Source organism: Oncorhynchus tshawytscha, linkage group LG25 (assembly GCF_018296145.1).
Source record: "Oncorhynchus tshawytscha isolate Ot180627B linkage group LG25, Otsh_v2.0, whole genome shotgun sequence".
In the NCBI taxonomy this organism is placed as follows: Eukaryota; Metazoa; Chordata; class Actinopteri; order Salmoniformes; family Salmonidae; genus Oncorhynchus; species Oncorhynchus tshawytscha.
Genome location: NC_056453.1, coordinates 14,171,795 through 14,191,159, shown reverse-complemented (window position 1 = coordinate 14,191,159; position 19,365 = coordinate 14,171,795). Strand labels below are relative to the sequence as shown.

General features: G+C 43.8%; 1 protein-coding gene across 1 annotated transcript in view; it reads right to left on the bottom strand.

Annotated features, from left to right (window-relative positions):
* Window positions 1-19,365, bottom strand: part of LOC112224276 (renalase) — a 60,086-nt gene that overhangs the window by 15,518 nt on the left and 25,203 nt on the right.

Sequence of the window (19,365 nt, the reverse complement as noted above, 5' to 3'; positions counted from 1 at the left end):
AGTCACTTTAAACAATGTCACTTTATACACTGAACACTAAAATAACACATCCTAGATCTGAATGAATAAAATATTCTTATTAAAATACTTTTTTCTTTACATAGTTGAATGTGCTGACAACAAAATCACACAAAAATTATCAATGTAAATCAAATTTATCAACCCATGGAGGTCTGGATTTGGAGTCACACTCAAAATTAAAGTGGAAAACAACACTACAGGCTGATCCAACTTTGATCTAATGTCCTTAAAACAAGTCAAAATGAGGCTCAGTAGTGTGTGTGGCCTCCACGTGCCTGTATGACCTCCCTACAATGCCTGGGCATGCTCCTGATGAGATGGCGGATGGTCTCCTGAGGGATCTCCTCCCAGACCTGGACTAAAGCATCCGCCAACTCCTGGACAGTCTGTGGTGCAACGTGGCGTTGGTGAATGGAGCGAGACATGATGTCCCAGATGTGCTCAATTGGATTCAGGTCTGGGGAACGGGCGGGTCAGTCCATAGCATCAACGCCTTCCTCTTGCAGGAACTGCTGACACACTCCAGCCACATGAGGTCTAGCATTGTCTTGCATTAGGAGGAACCCAGGGCAAACCGCACCAGCATATGGTCTCACAAGGGGTCTGAGGATCTCATCTCGGTACCTAATGGCAGTCAGTCTACCTCTGCCGAGCACATGGAGGGCTGTGCGGCCCCCCAAAGAAATGCCACCCCACACCATGACTGACCCACCGCCAAACCGGTCATGCTGGAGGATGTTGCAGGCAGCAGAACGTTCTCCAAGGCGTCTCCAGACTCTGTCACGTCTGTCACATGTGCTCAGTGTGAATCTGCTTTCATCTGTGAAGAGCACAGGGCGCCAGTGGCGAATTTGCCAATCTTGGTGTTCTCTGGCAAATGCCAAACGTCCTGCACGGTGTTGGGCTGTAAGCACAACCCCCACCTGTGGACGTCGGGCCCTCATACCACCCTCATAAAGTCTGTTTCTGACAGTTTGAGCAGACACATGCACATTTGTAGCCTGCTGGAGGTCATTTTGCAGGGCTCTGGCAGTGCTCCTCCTGCTCCTCCTTGCACAAAGGCGGAGGTAGCGGTCCTGCTGCTGGGTTGTTGCCCTCCTACGGCCTCCTCCACGTCTCCTGATGTACTGGCCTGTCTCCTGGTAGCGCCTCCATGCTCTGGACACTACGCTGACAGACACAGCAAACCTTCTTGACACAGCTCGCATTGATGTGCCATCCTGGATGAGCTGCACTACCTGAGCCACTTGTGTGGGTTGTAGACTCCGTCTCATGCTACCACTAGAGTGAAAGCACCGCCAGCATTCAAAAGTGACCAAAACATCAGCCAGGAAGCATAGGAACTGAGAAGTGGTCTGTGGTCACCACCTGCAGAACCACTCCTTTATTGGGGGTGTCTTGCTAATTGCCTATAATTTCCACCTGTTGTCTATTCCATTTGCACAACAGCATGTGAAATTTATTGTCAATCAGTGTTGCTTCCTAAGTGGACAGTTTGATTTCACAGAAGTGTGATTGACTTGGAGTTACATTGTGTTGTTTAAGTGTTCACTTTATTTTTTTGAGCAGTCTATAATGTTTACATTCCCTACATTACTCATGTACTCTATACCATCTACTGCATCTTGCCTATGCCGCATGACCATCACTCATCCATATATTTATATGTACATATTCTCATTCATTCCTTTACACTCGTGTGTATAAGGTAGTTGTTGTGAAATTGTTAGATATTACTGCACAGTCGGAACTAGAAGCACAAGCATTTCGCTACACTTGCATTAACATCTGCTAACCATGTGTATGTGACCAATCAAATTTGATTTGAATGTTTTTCCTAAACAAATTAGGGATTTTGGTAACATAACTTTTCATTCAGAAATGGCTGTAATGACGTTGCAGCTTCAGCAACACGGACAGTGTGATACACACTGTTGATGTTCTGTGTTGGTCGCTGCAGCAGGGAAGGAAGCGAGATAAATGGGTGCTAGTTACAGAGTCACTCGCAGTTTTTTTTAAACACACGCAGCAAGTCTGAGCCAGGTCCAGCACAATCAAATCAATTGCGGTTGGTCTCCCTCTAGTCATTTGTGTATCTTAATGATTTAATCAAACAGTTTGCTTAAAGCTCAGTGCATATACTTGTTTTGATTCAAATGTGTCTATATATGGAAAAATACACATTTAAAAATTTAGACCAATCGATTGGTCGACAGAACACATGACTCCTGGTCAGCCAACCAAGATTTTTTTGGTCAGGGACAGCCCTACTTTTTATGTCTGTTGGTTTACTGACTATGACGCTCAATATTCATTCTGCACAAAAAGGAGAAGACAGATATATCTGAAAAAGTCGCTTCTGCAAAAGTGGGGCCTCTTTGGACCTCTCCAACCACCTTCATTCACCAAGAGACAGTACTGCAAAACACACACCAACACGCACACACGCTATCCTCTCACACGTGTCACCACAGAAGCCTCCGGAGTGGGGGTGCCTGCCCTCTGTCTGTCCATACATTATACATTTCCTCTGCATTCTCTCTGCAGAGACTTGGCCAGCTGTGCTTTATGTGCTGAGAGGAGTGGCTCCTTCCAACCCTGGTGGCTTTGAACAAATGCTTTACGGTTCCTATAAAACACATTCAGAGCGTACAGTTCATCACTAAAAAAGTCCATATGAGCAGGGGCCTTTACTATACAATCACCTGGATGTGTTGCAGGGATCTACGAAGATCGTCCGTATGTGTGTGTGCGAACACGTGTATGTGTGTGTGAGCATGGGTGTGCCTGCGTGTGTGTGTGAGATATGAACATAAAGAGAGAACAAAAGTGTGTGTGTGCACGCACCCACACGTGTGTGTGTGTGTGTGTGTGTGTGTGTGTGTGTGTGTGTGTGTGTGTCAGCGTACTTGGAGTTCAGTGCAGATGTGAAGGTTAACATTTTCCAGCGGGGTGGTGGTGCAGCGGGGCTGCCGCTGTGTGTGTGAGCACCGGTGGCCTCCCTGGTCTTTGATGTGGGAGTGGGCACGTTTAAACTGCACATAAGCACACAGCCAAGACAACGCAGGAGTGGCTTCGGGAGAAGTCTCTGAATGTCCTTGAGTGAACCAGCCAGACCCCGGACTTGAACCCGATCGATCGAACATCTCTGGAGATACCTGAAAATAGATGTTCAGCGACACTCCCCATCCAACCTGACAGAGCTTGAGAGGATCTGCAGAGAATGGGAGAAACTCCCCAAATACAGGTGTGCCAAGCTTGTAGCATCATACGCATGAAGACTCGAGGCTGTAATCGCTGACAAAGGTCCTTCAACAAAGTATTGAGTAAAGGGTCTGAATATTTCTGTAAATGTGATATTTCCGTTTTTTGTTTTTAATACATTTGCAAACATAAAAATATATATATTTTTGTCATTATGGGGTACTGTGTGTAGTTTGATGAGGGAAGAAAACAATTGAATCCATTTTAGAATAAGGCTGTAACATAACAAAATGTTTAAAAACTCAAGGTGTCTGAATAGTTTCCGAATGCACTGTAAATGCCTATAAAAACGGTGGGACGGTGGGCATAAAAATGCCTCTAACTGATGGGATACACAAGCTACATTACTTGCACAATGACAACAGTTTTATCAAAATGGACTGGTTGATTGAAGTACGGAAATACGTGTTCCAACAACGAGCTGCAGTTTTGGAATAATTGCATCCCGTCTATTTTCCGCTTAGGCTACTTTGCGAACTGATAGTGCAATTTAGAATTGGTTAGACTAGGCTATAACCCCCTAAACATAGACAGGTTCCACAATGAAAATATGCAAAAACATTTGTTTGATAAAGACAACGATTACATTTTCATCAGAATCACCAAGCCTAGGCGTACTCACCAGACAGATGTCGCGGCTGTAATATATCACCATGCAGTGTTCAATTTGGAATTGATTAATCCGTTAAGAAAATACAAAAAAACTGACAAAATAAACAAAATCGAACATATTTAGGCTTATATCGAAAATAACACATATTTTGGTTTGTAACCCTGAAAATTGTTTATTTCAATGCACCAAACTGAGCCCCTTTTCAAACGATCTCTCTTTGGCAATAACTGTTCCAGACGCGTTTCGTTTGGAAAAAATATGGTTCGATTTGAATTATTTTATATTACATCATGTTTTTGCTATAAAAGAGATGTGTCTTGACTGTATAACAAAACAAGGCTCTGCCTTCACACAGCCATAGGCTTTTACAAGCAAGCGCCACTGCTGAGGTTACTGCCTTTTTGAAGAGTGTGTTCCACGATATAATATAACCAGTTGATATTATAGATTCAATAAATGAATCTTAAAGGCAATAGTTTTTTATTGATTGAATATACATGAGGCAATTTAGGAATTAGGTTTTGTTATCTGTAATGGTTATGATAAATTAGACACTGTTGTGCACTTTCACATATTCGTTTTCCATTGCTGGCCTTGCCCTTCTAAAAACATGTATTTTTTCCATTACAAGTACTTGAAAAAAATCATGGGAGTAGTCGAACAGTCATAAAACGTCAAATGCCCATCCCTAGTATAGAAGTTCATACCCTGTCAATATCCGTATTAAAATTAATGCACAGCACATATAGTACAGTAGCAAAGGTCAACTGAACAATTCCTTTTAAAATGCCCCTCGGGTATGCTTTACAATGTCTATACATCCGAATTGGGACTGTCTATGGTCTACACCCCATACTTTAAGAAAGATTTATTCCAACAGTCAATTACAATGGCCCTTTATATGTGGACCCGCAGGCTTACTGTCTGATGTGCTAGAATTAAACTGCCTATCAATGCCTTAATTAAATGCCATAATTCAAATCTTTATGACTATACTACAGCAAGAAGAAAAGAGAAGAGCTTTGTATAGTGAAGTATAAGGTGGATGTGGAAGTCACAGTATCTATAGTCAGTAAGGTAGGAAGGAGTACTGTAAAGCATAAATGAAAAAAAAAGTTGACACTCTAAAATGTGCTCAATGTTAAGGTCACGGTCCATGGCAAACAAATAGCTATCTACCTGTTCTGGGGGTGGTGGGGTTCCTTCAACACCATTCAAATACACAGTATTTTACCTAATTTCAAGATTCACAATGAGGTGCTCTGCAAACACACAACAGTTGCACTGAGGAGGAAATACATTGCCCTTTAAGACATGAATGTATGGTGAAGTGGGGCATGTATAGTGCAATGAATGCACATCACACCATTTCCCCTGTTGAATGACGTAATGTGAAGGAAACAATGCACCCTTGGGAGAATCTCAATTGCATTTCCTTGATCCCTTGCATCTTCTCTCGTCTGCCTCCTTCTCAAAACCCATTGGATGAGAAGGTCAGAGGAGAGAGGACGTGAGGAATCAAGGAAATGCAATTGAGATTCTCCTCGTGTTCAAATAAAATGGCTGCTCCTCTCCTAGCCCCTCTACTCTCCTGTGTCTACATGTCCTCTAGTCTGATAGGATACATGCTCCCCTGCACGTCGCCATCCCCGGAGGCAAGCGCTTCGCCCCTTCACACCGCAATGTCTTTTCACTTAATTGCATTTTTGTCAAACCTTGTAAAGGATCTGTGCGGGCGGCGGAGTGGCAGCCATGTGGAGTCGCGCATCACTTGGAAGGCCCGGTTACACATCATAAACGGCAATGCCTCTTCCCCATCTGGCAGGGGCAAGGCTGTAAAAGAGAATGTTATTGTGAAACTCGCTCGACGGCTCACAGCCGATCAATGGGGTGTAAAAGGGAGGGGGAGAGCGAGAGAGAGAGTGAAGGGAGAAACATGCAGGCCAGGCAAGGGCGTTTTCACATAAAATCCCAAAGTTCAGAGTTGGGTATTAAACATTCGGCCCATCACTCCCCTGCTTGTGTGGCATGTCCTTAAGGCAACACCAGAAAGACCGACTGTGATGACCAATACCCTTGCAGACTGTCCACAGTGTGAGTTCGAAGCACAGAACCAAGTGAATCGATCCAGCCTCTCCTTATACTTCCAGCATATCACTGCTCTGCTATAGTCCTGTCCCACATTTCACTAATATGCAGACTGTTAGTAGAACTTCGGCAGGGTGTCTAGTGGTTAGAGCATTGAGCCAGTAACCGATAGGTTGCTGGATCGAATCCCCAAGCTGACAAGGTAAAAATCGGTCGTTCTGCTCCTGAACAAGGCAGTTAACCCACTGTTCCTTGGTAGGCTGTCATTGTAAATAAGAATTTGATCTTAACTGGCTTGCCTAGTTAAATAAATGTTAAAACATTTTTTATAATAAAATATACTCTGTGCCAGAAGGGAGGAGGGCCCAGAATATATATGGCATGTTTACTCACCATGTCAGGGTGCTAGACTGCCATGCTACATAAAGACTGTGCTGGGTTGGATGAGATTTATAGGCCCTGCAGCCTGGGCCAAGGTACTAGGAAGAACCACAGGCCTGCAGTGCTGCTGCTGGACTCCAAATGAGTGGGGAGGGTGAGCAGGGAGTGTGTACTGGCAGGCACTGTTAATCACTGCAGCTCTAGTGGGGGAGTCAGGAGTCTAGTTCGCTAAATGTAGGACTACTGTGACACTCAAGGTGCATGTTTCCCTCCTAAAACTACAGGTTTAGGATCAGATTACTTTCCTAAATAATCCTATCTTTAACAATTAGGGGAATTAAATAATATCTGACCCTGGACTGGGGCAATATGGGGCTGCAGTGAGCTACCTTAATGGTGCTCCATGAGGATCCCAGCTATGCCCATTAGTAAGGAGGAGAACATCACATCCATTGCATGGGGCGGCAGGTAGCCTAGTGGTAATTGACCAGGTAATGGGCTAAGCTAAGTGTCACTACACAGGAAGAGCTAAGTGTCACACTGACTCTCACGCCTCTGTTTTCATCCTCCTAGATCTATCCGCTGCCTTCGACACTGTGAACCATCGGATCCTCCACCGTCACAGAGCTGGGCATCTCAGGCTTTGCACAATTTTGCATTGCATCCTACCGGACAGGCCAGGTGACGTGGAGAGGATCTCTGTCTGCACCACGTGCTCTCACCACTGCCTTGGCAGGTCCCTAATAACATTCAAATACAAATCCTCTGGTGTCCTTGAAATTTTCAGAATTGACTGACCATGTCTAAAAGTAATGATGGACTGTCATTTCTCTCTGCTTATTTGAGCTGTTCTTGCCATAATATGGACTTGATCTTTTACCAAATAAGGCTATCTTCTGTAGACCACCCCTACCTTGTCACAACACAACTGATTGGCTCAAATGCATTAAGAAGGAAAGAAATTCCACAAATGAACTTTTAACAAGGTACACCTATTAATTGAAATGCATTCCAGGTGACTACCTCATGAAGCTGGTTGAGAGAATGCCAAGAGTGTGCAAAGCTGTCATCAAGGCAAAGGGTGACTACTTTGAAGAATCTCAAATCTAAAATATACTTTTTTGGTTACAACATGATTCCATGTGTTATTTCATAGTTTTGATGTATTCACTATTATTTTACAATGTAGAAAATAGTAAAAAATATAAAAATATAAAAAACTTGAATGAGTAGGTGTCCCCAAACTTTTTACCGGTACTGTACTTAAGTATAAAAAGTAAACGTAATTGTAAAAATATACTTAATTACAAAAAGTAAAAGTATAAATCATTTCACATTCCATATATTAAGCAAACCAGATGGCACTGTTTTCTTGTTATTTAAATGTATGGATAGCCAGGGGCACACCCCAACACTCAAACAAAGCATTTGTGTTTCGTGAGTCCGTCAGATCAGAGGCAGTAGGGATGTTATCTTGATTAGTGCATGACCATTTTCCTGCCATGCTAACCTTTCGAAATGTATCAAGTACTTTTGGGTGTCAGGGAAACGTATGAAGTAAAAAGTACATTCTTGTCTTTAGGAATGTACTGGAGTAAAAGTAAAAGTTGTCAAAAATATAAATAGTAAAGTAAAAGTACAGATACCCCAAAAAACTACTTAAGTAGTGCTTGAAAGTATTTTTTACTGAAGTACTTTACACTACTGCCATTCTGCCACCTCTGGTTTCTCCCCCTAACGGAGGGTCAGCTCAGCTCAGCCCAGTCAAATCTATTTTTCTATCCTTGCACCTCAAATGGTGGAACCAGCTTCCCCCGAAGCTAGGACAGCAGAGTCCCTGCCCCCTTCCGAAAACATCTAAAAACCCTATCTCTTCAAAGAGAATCTTAAATCATCTTAAATAATCCCACAACCCATGAAAAATTATTAAAATAACACCCTTGCTTTTCCTGACCTAACACTTGCACTTGATAATCTGAGAAGATCCTTGTATGTCCCTCTCACTGTAATAAGGATGGTTTGTCCACCAACACCAACTCTATAATAAAGGATAGTCAACCGGCAAGACAAAATGAGGAAGGCTAACAGACAACAGCACGATGAGATGAGAACACAAATACACTGACCACAACCACAGGCCTGTTAACACAGAAGCCTAGGTGTCAAGTGATGTACACGCTTTCCTTGACAGGAATGATAAAGTGTGACAACAGTTAAGAAATAAGATGGTAAAATAGGAAGTACAAAGTGCCACATCTCAGCTGCTCTGCACACACTGTTACTGTAAACATTCCTGAGTGCCATGCTTCCAAGCGTAATTTACAAAGCATAGCTGAATGTGATATGCAAAGCATAAACTGTGCCTCACAAACCAAGGACTCAATGAAAAAAGCTAAGTCCTGGCACTCTTACTGGCAAGTGTTTATTCACAAAATCATCAGCATCTGTTTATTTTTAAAACGGGGGTGGTAGGAGATTTATTTCACGTTAGTATTGTTTTAAATGGACATTGTTGCGAGTGAACACAAAGGTTTGAATGGGTCAGAACACTACTCCCAGCCATTCTCCATTGTTCCCAGCCAGGACCTTGCCTTTGGCTGCTTCCCTAGGGGGGCTCGGCCCCAGCACCACAGCAGCGCATTGAAAAGTTATTCATAGAGCCAGCACTCCGCGCGTGAGGCGAGCTCTAACTGCACCGTTCCCCCAATTTATGATCTCTTAGCCCTTTAAAGGTTGATTTAATATTTGCCTGAGAGGTTTTGGACGGCATCCCATTAGTTAGAAGGGGAAAAAAGAAAAAGGAGGTTGTTTTGCTAACCTTTAATGCACTTGTACATGAACTGTGTCCAACAATAAGTAAAATATTTATTGGGCAGGGTGAGTCATTGGCGTGCTTACTGAGAGGGGAAGAGAGGAGAGGTCAGCGGCTCAGCGCCCAGCACTCTGTGTCTGTCAGCGGTCAGAAAGCCCCCACACAGGAGTGACCGGCCCCGTCATTAGCCCCGTTTCCTAATGGATCCCATCTGAGAACTAATTTGTTGGAATGACGAATGGCGTAGACAATATATTTTAGGAAGGGGGCTAAATGACTTTTCCAACTGCAGCACGCATCTAGATTAGGGTCAGATTAGAGACACTCTACAAAGAGAATGAGGTAGTGTGCTGGCCAGACAGAGGAGTCTGGATGAAGTAGCCTACTTGTGGTTTTACCATTAGAACGGGTCAGAATATCTCATTCATGCATTATTTCTCTCTGACTGTATGGTGTCCTTCTGTTTGTGTATTTTGCATTATTAAAAGATAAAATCTCAGACAAAGCTCTCAGATAGCCATGCCAGTAACTGACTCTGCTGTTCCTCACCACAACAAAGATTCACTTTCAGCTACCACTTCTCCCCGAGCCACAGAGTCAGACTAGAGATATGAGTGGCAAACATATAGACCGGTCTGGACATTCATACATCCCCTAGCACATCTCTCTCGCTGTAGCATGCGTCTAGCTTCTGTAGAAGAAAACTTCTGGCCTCTTTATCTCCGGGGTGATGCATGGAAGACGGCAAGGAAAAGCGGATCTGATTCTGACCAACTCCTCCACAGCTGCAGCAACAGTGTACTTTTAACCCTTTACACTCGTGGGAATTGGCTTATATGGATAGGGCTACATTGAAATGTTTCTTACAGAAGGGATATGAAAAGCATATGCGTACACATCCTAGCAATTATAAGGGAACAGATTGGAGATGGGAAAATTATTAGAGCAAAGTTGAGGACACAACATTTCACCTGACACAAGACTGAATCCAAAACATTACACTGTTGATTCTATGTGCATTTTACATTTACTGTACTTTTCACAGAATTAATTGATTAAGATATCTGAATACATTCTGGATACATTCAGGAACATGTTCAGAATATTACTGGAAAATGTGGGGTAGGTGCAACATAAGACAACAAAAAAATACAAGGATATGAGTGAGAGGACTAACTGGTGTCTCCAAGTGGCCACACACACACACCTTTCCAAAGTGTGCACAGTTCCTAAGTAATTTCAATGCACTTTCATGACTCAAAGAAGAGTCTTCAACTATGAGGTGCTTTTTTTTTTTAGCTCTCCAAGCTGTGCCTTTGAGGAACAAGAGCAGGCACACTTCAAGTTGTTTAGTTTGGAACACAACCCTACATCCCCACCGTCACACAATTACTGTTGTTGTTAACAAACTTTAAAAAATAAAAAATAAACTTATAAATCACGATCTGGTTCAGGTGGGCATCATTTCAATGCTTGTTCTACTGCCAACATGACTAGCTAAGTTATAAAATGCAATCTTTAGTGTTAGGCTTTCACAAAGGCAATTCAGAGAAACAGATCGTCATTTTGGTGCGCATAGAAAGGAGTCATGAGTGCATTCAGGTGCGTGTCCCATAGTGAATTTTCTTCACAATACAGTGGGTTTTGACCAGAGGTGGCGCATCCTCTTGACAACGCTTCGCTCCAACGCTTCGCTCTCCAACGCTTAGCTTGAAATTAGCATGAAACAGAGCGCAACTTTTTCAACCGCTCCGCTAGCAGGGTTTCGCCACTCACCTTCTCACAATCCCCCACACATTTCTCTGTGTGCCCTCGTTGAAAATTAACAGGGAAGTATATTCTTCTGCTGAAAACCCTACGACAGACAAACATAGGCTCATTCTGTTCAGAACAACCCAAGGTATGACGCCATATCATCTTGTAACTGTGCATCAAACACCGTAGGGCTGGTCGATATGGCCAAAATATCATGTTATGGTATTTAAAAAAAGCTTGGACAGTATTTTATGTTTTTGAACAATAAAAGTTCTAAATTTCCTTTATGAGTAGTGCGTGACCCTAGAGTGACAACACATACATTCTAAGTGATTTCAATGGTGCTTTTTCCATTCTGATTGTTTTAAACTGTGTTCAATTCAACCCAAAATAATTGATCAATTTCTGCATTTCCTGCACTCATTTGATATCATTTCCAAGCTGCCAAGCAGGGCTGCATGATATGGGTAAAACATCTAGGCCTTATTTTTAAATAAATGTTGCAATTGACATTTTACACTTGGGTGAACTGTTGGAATTATGGAAATATAATGAATATTCTAATTCTATGGTTGGAATATAATAGTGGGCACTTTGAATACAGTGTTGTTTGACATGACAACAAATGAAAATGCCAGGGAGGAGTTGTGACAGGGTAGGAACCAAAGTGTTGATAAGTTTTTCCTAGTGAACCCTATAATCTACCTAATTTAGCTAACATTCTTCAAATCAAATCAAATTTTATTTGTCACATACACATGGTTAGCAGATGTTAATGCGAGTGTAGCGAAATGCTTGTGCTTCTAGTTCCGACAATGCAGTAATAACCAACAAGTAATCTAACTAACAATTCCAAAACTACTGTCTTATACACAGTGTAAGGGGATAAAGAATATGTACATAAGGATATATGAATGAGTGATGGTACAGAGCAGCATAGGCAAGATACAGTAGATGGTATCGAGTACAGTATATACATATGAGATGAGTATAAACAAGGTGGCATAGTTAAAGTGGCTAGTGATACATGTATTACATAAGGATGCAGTCGATGATATAGAGTACAGTATATACGTATGCATATGAGATGAATAATGTAGGGTAAGTAACATTATATAAGGTAGCATTGTTTAAAGTGGCTAGTGATATATTTACATCATTTCCCATCAATTCCCATGATTAAAGTGGCTGGAGTTGAGTCAGTGTCAGTGTCAGTGTGTTGGCAGCAGCCACTCAATGTTAGTGGTGGCTGTTTAACAGTCTGATGGCCTTGAGATAGAAGCTGTTTTTCAGTCTCTCGGTCCCAGCTTTGATGCACCTGTACTGACCTCGCCTTCTGGATGATAGCGGGGTGAACAGGCAGTGGCTCGGGTGGTTGATGTCCTTGATGATCTTTATGGCCTTCCTGTAACATCGGGTGGTGTAGGTGTCCTGGAGGGCAGGTAGTTTGCCCCCGGTGATGCGTTGTGCAGACCTCACTACCCTCTGGAGAGCCTTACGGTTGTGGGCGGAGCAGTTGCCGTACCAGGCGGTGATACATCCCGCCAGGATGCTCTCGATTGTGCATCTGTAGAAGTTTGTGAGTGCTTTTGGTGACAAGCCGAATTTCTTCAGCCTCCTGAGGTTGAAGAGGCGCTGCTGCGCCTTCTTCACGATGCTGTCTGTGTGAGTGGACCAATTCAGTTTGTCTGTGATGTGTATGCCGAGGAACTTAAAACTTGCTACCCTCTCCACTACTGTTCCATCGATGTGGATAGGGGGTGTTCCCTCTGCTGTTTCCTGAAGTCCACAATCATCTCCTTAGTTTTGTTGACGTTGAGTGTGAGGTTATTTTCCTGACACCACACTCCGAGGGCCCTCACCTCCTCCCTGTAGGCCGTCTCGTCGGTGTTGGTAATCAAGCCTACCACTGTTGTGTCGTCCGCAAACTTGATGATTGAGTTGAGTTGGGAGTACAGGAGAGGGCTCAGAACGCACCCTTGTGGGGCCCCAGTGTTGAGGATCAGCGGGGTGGAGATGTTGTTGCCTACCCTCACCACCTGGGGCGGCCCGTCAGGAAGTCCAGTACCCAGTTGCACAGGGCGGGGTCGAGACCCAGGGTCTCGAGCTTGATGACGAGCTTGGAGGGTACTATGGTGTTGAATGCCGAGCTGTAGTCGATGAACAGCATTCTGACATAGGTATTCCTCTTGTCCAGATGGGTTAGGGCAGTGTGTAGTGTGGTTGAGATTGCATCATCTGTGGACCTATTTGGGCGGTAAGCAAATTGGAGTGGGTCTAGGGTGTCAGGTAGGGTGGAGGTGATATGGTCCTTGACTAGTCTCTCAAAGCACTTCATGATGACGGAAGTGAGTGCTACGGGGCGGTAGTCGTTTAGCTCAGTTACCTTAGCTTTCTTGGGAACAGGAACAATGGTGGCCCTCTTGAAGCATGTGGGAACAGCAGACTGGTATAGGGATTGTTTGAATATGTCCGTAAACACACCGGCCAGCTGGGCTGCGCATGCTCTGAGGGCGCGGCTGGGGATGCCGTCTGGGCCTGCAGCCTTGCGAGGGTTAACACGTTTAAATGTCTTACTCACCTCGGCTGCAGTGAAGGAGAGTCCGCATGTTTTTCGTTGCAGGCCGTGTCAGTGGCACTGTATTGACCTCAAAGCGGGCAAAAAGTTATTTAGTCTGCCTGGGAGCAAGACATCCTGGTCCGTGACTGGGCTGGATTTCTTCTTGTAGTCCGTGATTGACTGTAGACCCTGCCACATGCCTCTTGTGTCTGAGTCGTTGAATGGAGATTCTACTTTGTCTCTGTACTGACGCTTAGCTTGTTTGATAGCCTTGCGGAGGGAATAGCTGCACTGTTTGTGTTCGGTCATGTTACCAGTCACCTTGCCCTGATTAAAAGCAGTGGTTCGCGCTTTCAGTTTCACACGAATGCTGCCATCAATCCACGGTTTCTGGTTAGGGAATGTTTTAATCGTTGCTATGGGAACGACATCTTCAACGGACGTTCTAATGAACTCGCACACCGAATCGGCGTATTCGTCAATATTGTTATCTGACGCAATACGAAACATATCCCAGTCCACGTGATGGAAGCAGTCTTGGAGTGTGGAGTCAGCTTGGTCGGACCAGCGTTGGACAGACCTCAGCGTGGGAGCCTCTTGTTTTAGTTTCTGTCTGTAGGCAGGGATCAACAAAATGGAGTCGTGGTCAGCTTTTCCGAAAGGGGGCGGGGCAGGGCCTTATATGTGTCGCGGAAGTTAGAGTAACATTGATCCCGCCCTGTGCAACTGGGTACTGGACTTCCTGACGGGCCGCCCCCAGGTGGTGAGGGTAGGCAACAACATCTCCTCCCCACTGATCCTCAACACTGGGGCCCCACAAGGGTGCGTTCTGAGCCCTCTCCTGTACTCCCTGTTCACCCACGACTGCGTGGCCACGCACGCCTCCAACTCAATCATCAAGTTTGCGGAGGACACAACAGTGGTAGGCTTGATTACCAACAACGACGAGACGGCCTACAGGGAGGAGGTGAGGGCCCTCGGAGTGTGGTGTCAGGAAAATAACCTCACACTCAACGTCAACAAAACTAAGGAGATGATTGTGGACTTCAGGAAACAGCAGAGGGAACACCCCCATCCACATCGATGGAACAGTAGTGGAGAGGGTAGCAAGTTTTAAGTTCCTCGGCATACACATCACAGACAAACTGAATTGGTCCACTCACACAGACAGCATCGTGAGGAAGGCGCAGCAGCGCCTCTTCAACCTCAGGAGGCTGAAGAAATGCGGCTTGTCACCAAAAGCACTCACAAACTTCTACAGATGCACAATCGAGAGCATCCTGGCGGGCTGTATCACCGCCTGGTATGGCAACTGCACCGCCCTCAACCGTAAGGCTCTCCAGAGGGTAGTGAGGTCTGCACAACGCATCACCGGGGGCAAACTACCTGCCCTCCAGGACACCTACACCACCCGATGCTACAGGAAGGCCATAAAGATCATCAAGGACATCAACCACCCGAGCCACTGCCTGTTCACCCCGCTGTCATCCAGAAGGCGAGGTCAGTACAGATGCATCAAAGCTGGGACCGAGAGACTGAAAAACAGCTTCTATCTCAAGGCCATCAGACTGTTAAACAGCCACCACTAACATTGAGTGGCTACTGCCAACACACTGTCAATGACACTGACTCTACTCCAGCCACTTTAATAATGGGAATTGATGGGAAATGATGTAAATATATCACTAGCCACTTTAAACAATGCTACCTTATATAATGTTACTTACCCTACATTATTCATCTCATATGCATACGTAGATACTGTACTCTATATCATCGACTGCATCCTTATGTAATACATGTATCACTAGCCACTTTAACTATGCCACTTGGTTTACATACTCATCTCATATGTATATACTGTACTCGATATCATCTACTGTATCTTGCCTATGCTGCTCTGTACCATCACTCATTCATATATCCTTATGTACATATTCTTTATCCCCTTACACTGTGTATAAGACAGTAGTTTTTTGGAATTGTTAGTTAGATTACTTGTTCGTTATTACTGCATTGTCGGAACTAGAAGCACAAGCATTTCGCTACACTCGCATTAACATCTGCTAACCATGTGTATGTGACAAATAAAATTTGATTTGATTTGATTTGATCCAAGGTTTTTCCACCCCTGGTTGCGCAATCGATATGCTGATAAAATTTAGGGAGTCTTGTTTTCAGATTAGCCTTGTTAAAATCCCCAGCTACAATGAATGCAGCCTCCGGATAAATGGATTCCAGTTTGCAAAGAGTCAAATAAAGTTTGTTCAGAGCCATCGATGTGTCTGCTTGGGGGGGGATATATACGGCTGTGATTATAATCGAAGAGAATTCTCTTGGTAGATAATGCGGTCTACATTTGATTGTGAGGAATTCTAAATCAGGTGAACAGAAGGATTTGAGTTCCTGTATGTTTCTTTCATCACACCATGTCTCGTTAGCCATAAGGCATACGCCCCCGCCCCTCTTCTTACCAGAAAGATGTTTGTTTCTGTCGGCGCGATGCGTGGAGAAACCCGCTGGCTGCACCGCCTCGGATAGCGTCTCTCCAGTGAGCCATGTTTCCATGAAGCAAAGAACGTTACAGTCTCTGATGTCCCTCTGGAATGCTACCCTTACTCGGATTTCATCAACCTTGTTGTCAAGAGACTGGACATTGGCGAGGAGAATGCTAGGGAGTGGTGCACGATGTGCCCTTCTCCGGAGTCTGACCAGAAGACCGCCTCGTTTCCCTCTTTTTCGGGGTCGTTTTTTTGGGTCGCCGCATAGGATCCATTCCGTTGTCCCGGTTGAAAGGCAGAACACAGGATCCGCGTCGCGAAAAACATATTCTTGGTCGTACTGATGGTGAGTTGATGCTGATCTTATATTCAGTAGTTCTTCTCGACTGTATGTAATGAAACCTAAGATGACCTGGGGTACTAATGTAAGAAATAACACGTAAAAAAACAAAACACTGCATAGTTTCCTAGGAACGCGAAGCGAGGCGGCCATCTCTGTCGGCGCCAGAAGTACATAGCAGTATGTATCGGTATGTTTTCTTGCTTCGTGTATTCCTCTTTCATTGAGAAGATACTGTTTCACAAACAACATGCTGATTTATAGCATGTAGGCTCTATAGCTAATTACGTTTGCGCTGACTCATTAACTAGCTAGTGATTAGCATTAGCAGCTAACAAGATTTAGGCCCAAGTTGCAGAGAACAAACTAGCTGTTTGCAGATGTAAGAAACACAAACAAATAATGTAATTATAGAACGCTAGTGCTTTTATATTGAGAAGCAAAGATAAAACAGCATCGTTGTCATCGACATTGGAGCATGTGCTGCATTGACCATGCAGACTGAACTCAAGTGTCTCGTAGTCGAGAAACAAATGTGCTCCTTGAGTGGCGGGGCTAGGTCTGTGTGGAAAGTTGAGTCGAGAGAGAGAGAGAGAGAGACGACTTAAATAGCGAAGTAAACTATAAAAATGGACGTTGCACACAGCATATCACATTTAACAAGAAGGTAAAGTAAAAACCCAAACCGGTCCGTGCATCAATACCGGTATATCATAAAATACGGTATACCGCCCAGCCCTAAAACACAGTGATTATACATGTTGACCCTGTTTATGACATGAGTTTTATGATATGGAAGTGTGAAGTGCACATTTGGACTCACAGATGTTTACTTGTATGACATCAAAGTGGTATTTATTATAATCCTCAACGTCTCATCTTTCAAAAATACATAGAGTCCTCTTAATATACAGCATTTCCCTCACTGAGACAAACAAAACATTTAGGGGAGGGATGGGAGCAACTACTTGTCGCGTGCGGTTCTCAAGTTCAGAACGGCTGTCAGTCAAAACCCATACAGCGTTGTGAAGCGCAGAGCTCTGACGTAATGTTTGGCATGTTACTGTACAGCCACTGTGTTCCAATTTAGACACTTATCAGTGACTAAATCTGCCATTTTCAACCCGTATACGGGGTACGAGTATAAAGGGCTACAGCACACATTCTCAGGGGATGTTTCTTAATGTATTTGCTGGAGTTTTTTTTCTCCCTTTGTGCAAACAAGCTTAACGGACCCCTTTGTGTAGCCAAGCAAATTAAGCTAGGTTGCTCCGATGTCAGTTAAACCATTTTCTGGGTAAACAGAGCACCTCAGGGCTTAAATGGCTAGGTATATTTCAGAGATAGGTTGTGCTTAATTCTGTCCCAAACAGAGACATTTAGAGCGACAACCTGCAGGCTCCAGGACTGACGTCAAGCAAGAGTGGTTATTTTTAGCAGGGAGGGAGTAAAAAATGTGCAAGTTCCACTGTCTTTTTATAGGGGGAGCTAAGCACTAGTTCTGGCCAGCTTAACCAATTCATACTGACCCAGCTATTCATATTGCTTTGTATCATGCAAACTAAACTAGAAAGGTATTTTTTATTTCTGACTTTGAACTGGGTTGATGGATAGCTACCAAATGCATTCATAAAAGTTGCAGTAGTACACCGTTTACCTACGAAATATTAGTTCTCTCTAAATCTATGGAACATCCCCTCTTCTCTCCTCTGTAGAAGTGTCACTGCTGCAGTCAGAGTTCTGCAGGACAGAACAGAATCGAACAGAATAGGAAATCAATAATCCCCATTTCAAACTACACAACAGTTCCTCTACGAATGAAAGCCGTTGGTACAACTGGAAAAAAATATCTACTTACTCAAATTCAGCCAGTGAGTAGAGAATTGAAAAATAGCATACCACCCATTTAGTGCAGAGCTTTGGCTGACATCTATGCAACCCCTAAAATGGATGTGTTTGGTGCTTTCAATCGATGACATCATCTGTGCACACTGGCAGGCCTGTGAATGTGAAGCCACCTAGCTGCTATATAAACCCTTCACAGTGCTCTGTGCAGCAGAGACAGAACCTGGCGAGACATCTGTGGCCATAGTTTCTATTTTGAATAAAAGTGCTGGTAGGCAGGAGTCTTTGGAAGTATTTTGGGTACTTACGGGTGAGCTATGTAAATAAGGGGTTCACGCGTTAAGTGGGTGTGAAATACTTGAACCCCAGAGGATAGGGGATGTGCGTCACCACTTGTTTCCGTCTCCTTTATAAAACGTCTCATCAACCACAGTGAGGAACCAATAAACCTTCTACTTGTTTCCTTACCCTTAACAAGCAACAGAAAGTCCATTATATATTTTCACATGCACTTGCAATGCAAAGCAGCAAGAAACAAGAGGACAGAAAAAGCAGCGAAAACATGGTTGCTAGTGGAAACAGGAAACAATCTGTAGGTGTGACGTGAAATGAGGAACATACATACAGAACATATACTGTAGCCTACACTCTAGCATCATCAAGTCCTCAACATATATTTTGGAGACATATATTGCACATTTCTGTCCCCTCTATGGTTTGTCTTTGTAAGACGACACAGAGCAGGCAGCAAAAAAAAAGCGATGCATCTCTGACAGTAATCAGAGAGAAGGATTACATCATTTTAGGCACACCAGACTGAAGCACTGCTGTAGCTACCCCAGGCAGACAGACATACACACTGTCTGAATAGAGAAGCTGTGCATAACAATACAGTCCAACTATAAACCTGAACCTGTTCAAAGGATACAACTGCATGAATAACTAAAAGGTATGAATGTTTCAACAATGAATAAACTGAAATGTGCAATATGACTGTTTACTAATGAATTTGAAAAGCATACTGTAAGTAAAGGGAGTTCTGGGGAGAAATCCTCAGTGTGCATACTATTCATCTCAAACTATCAAAGCCACAAATCAAACTTGGCTGCCAAAAACACAAATTGCCACACAAGCGAGGCGTGCCTGCCAAGAACAGTTAGGCATTTCATAAGAACGGAACAAGAA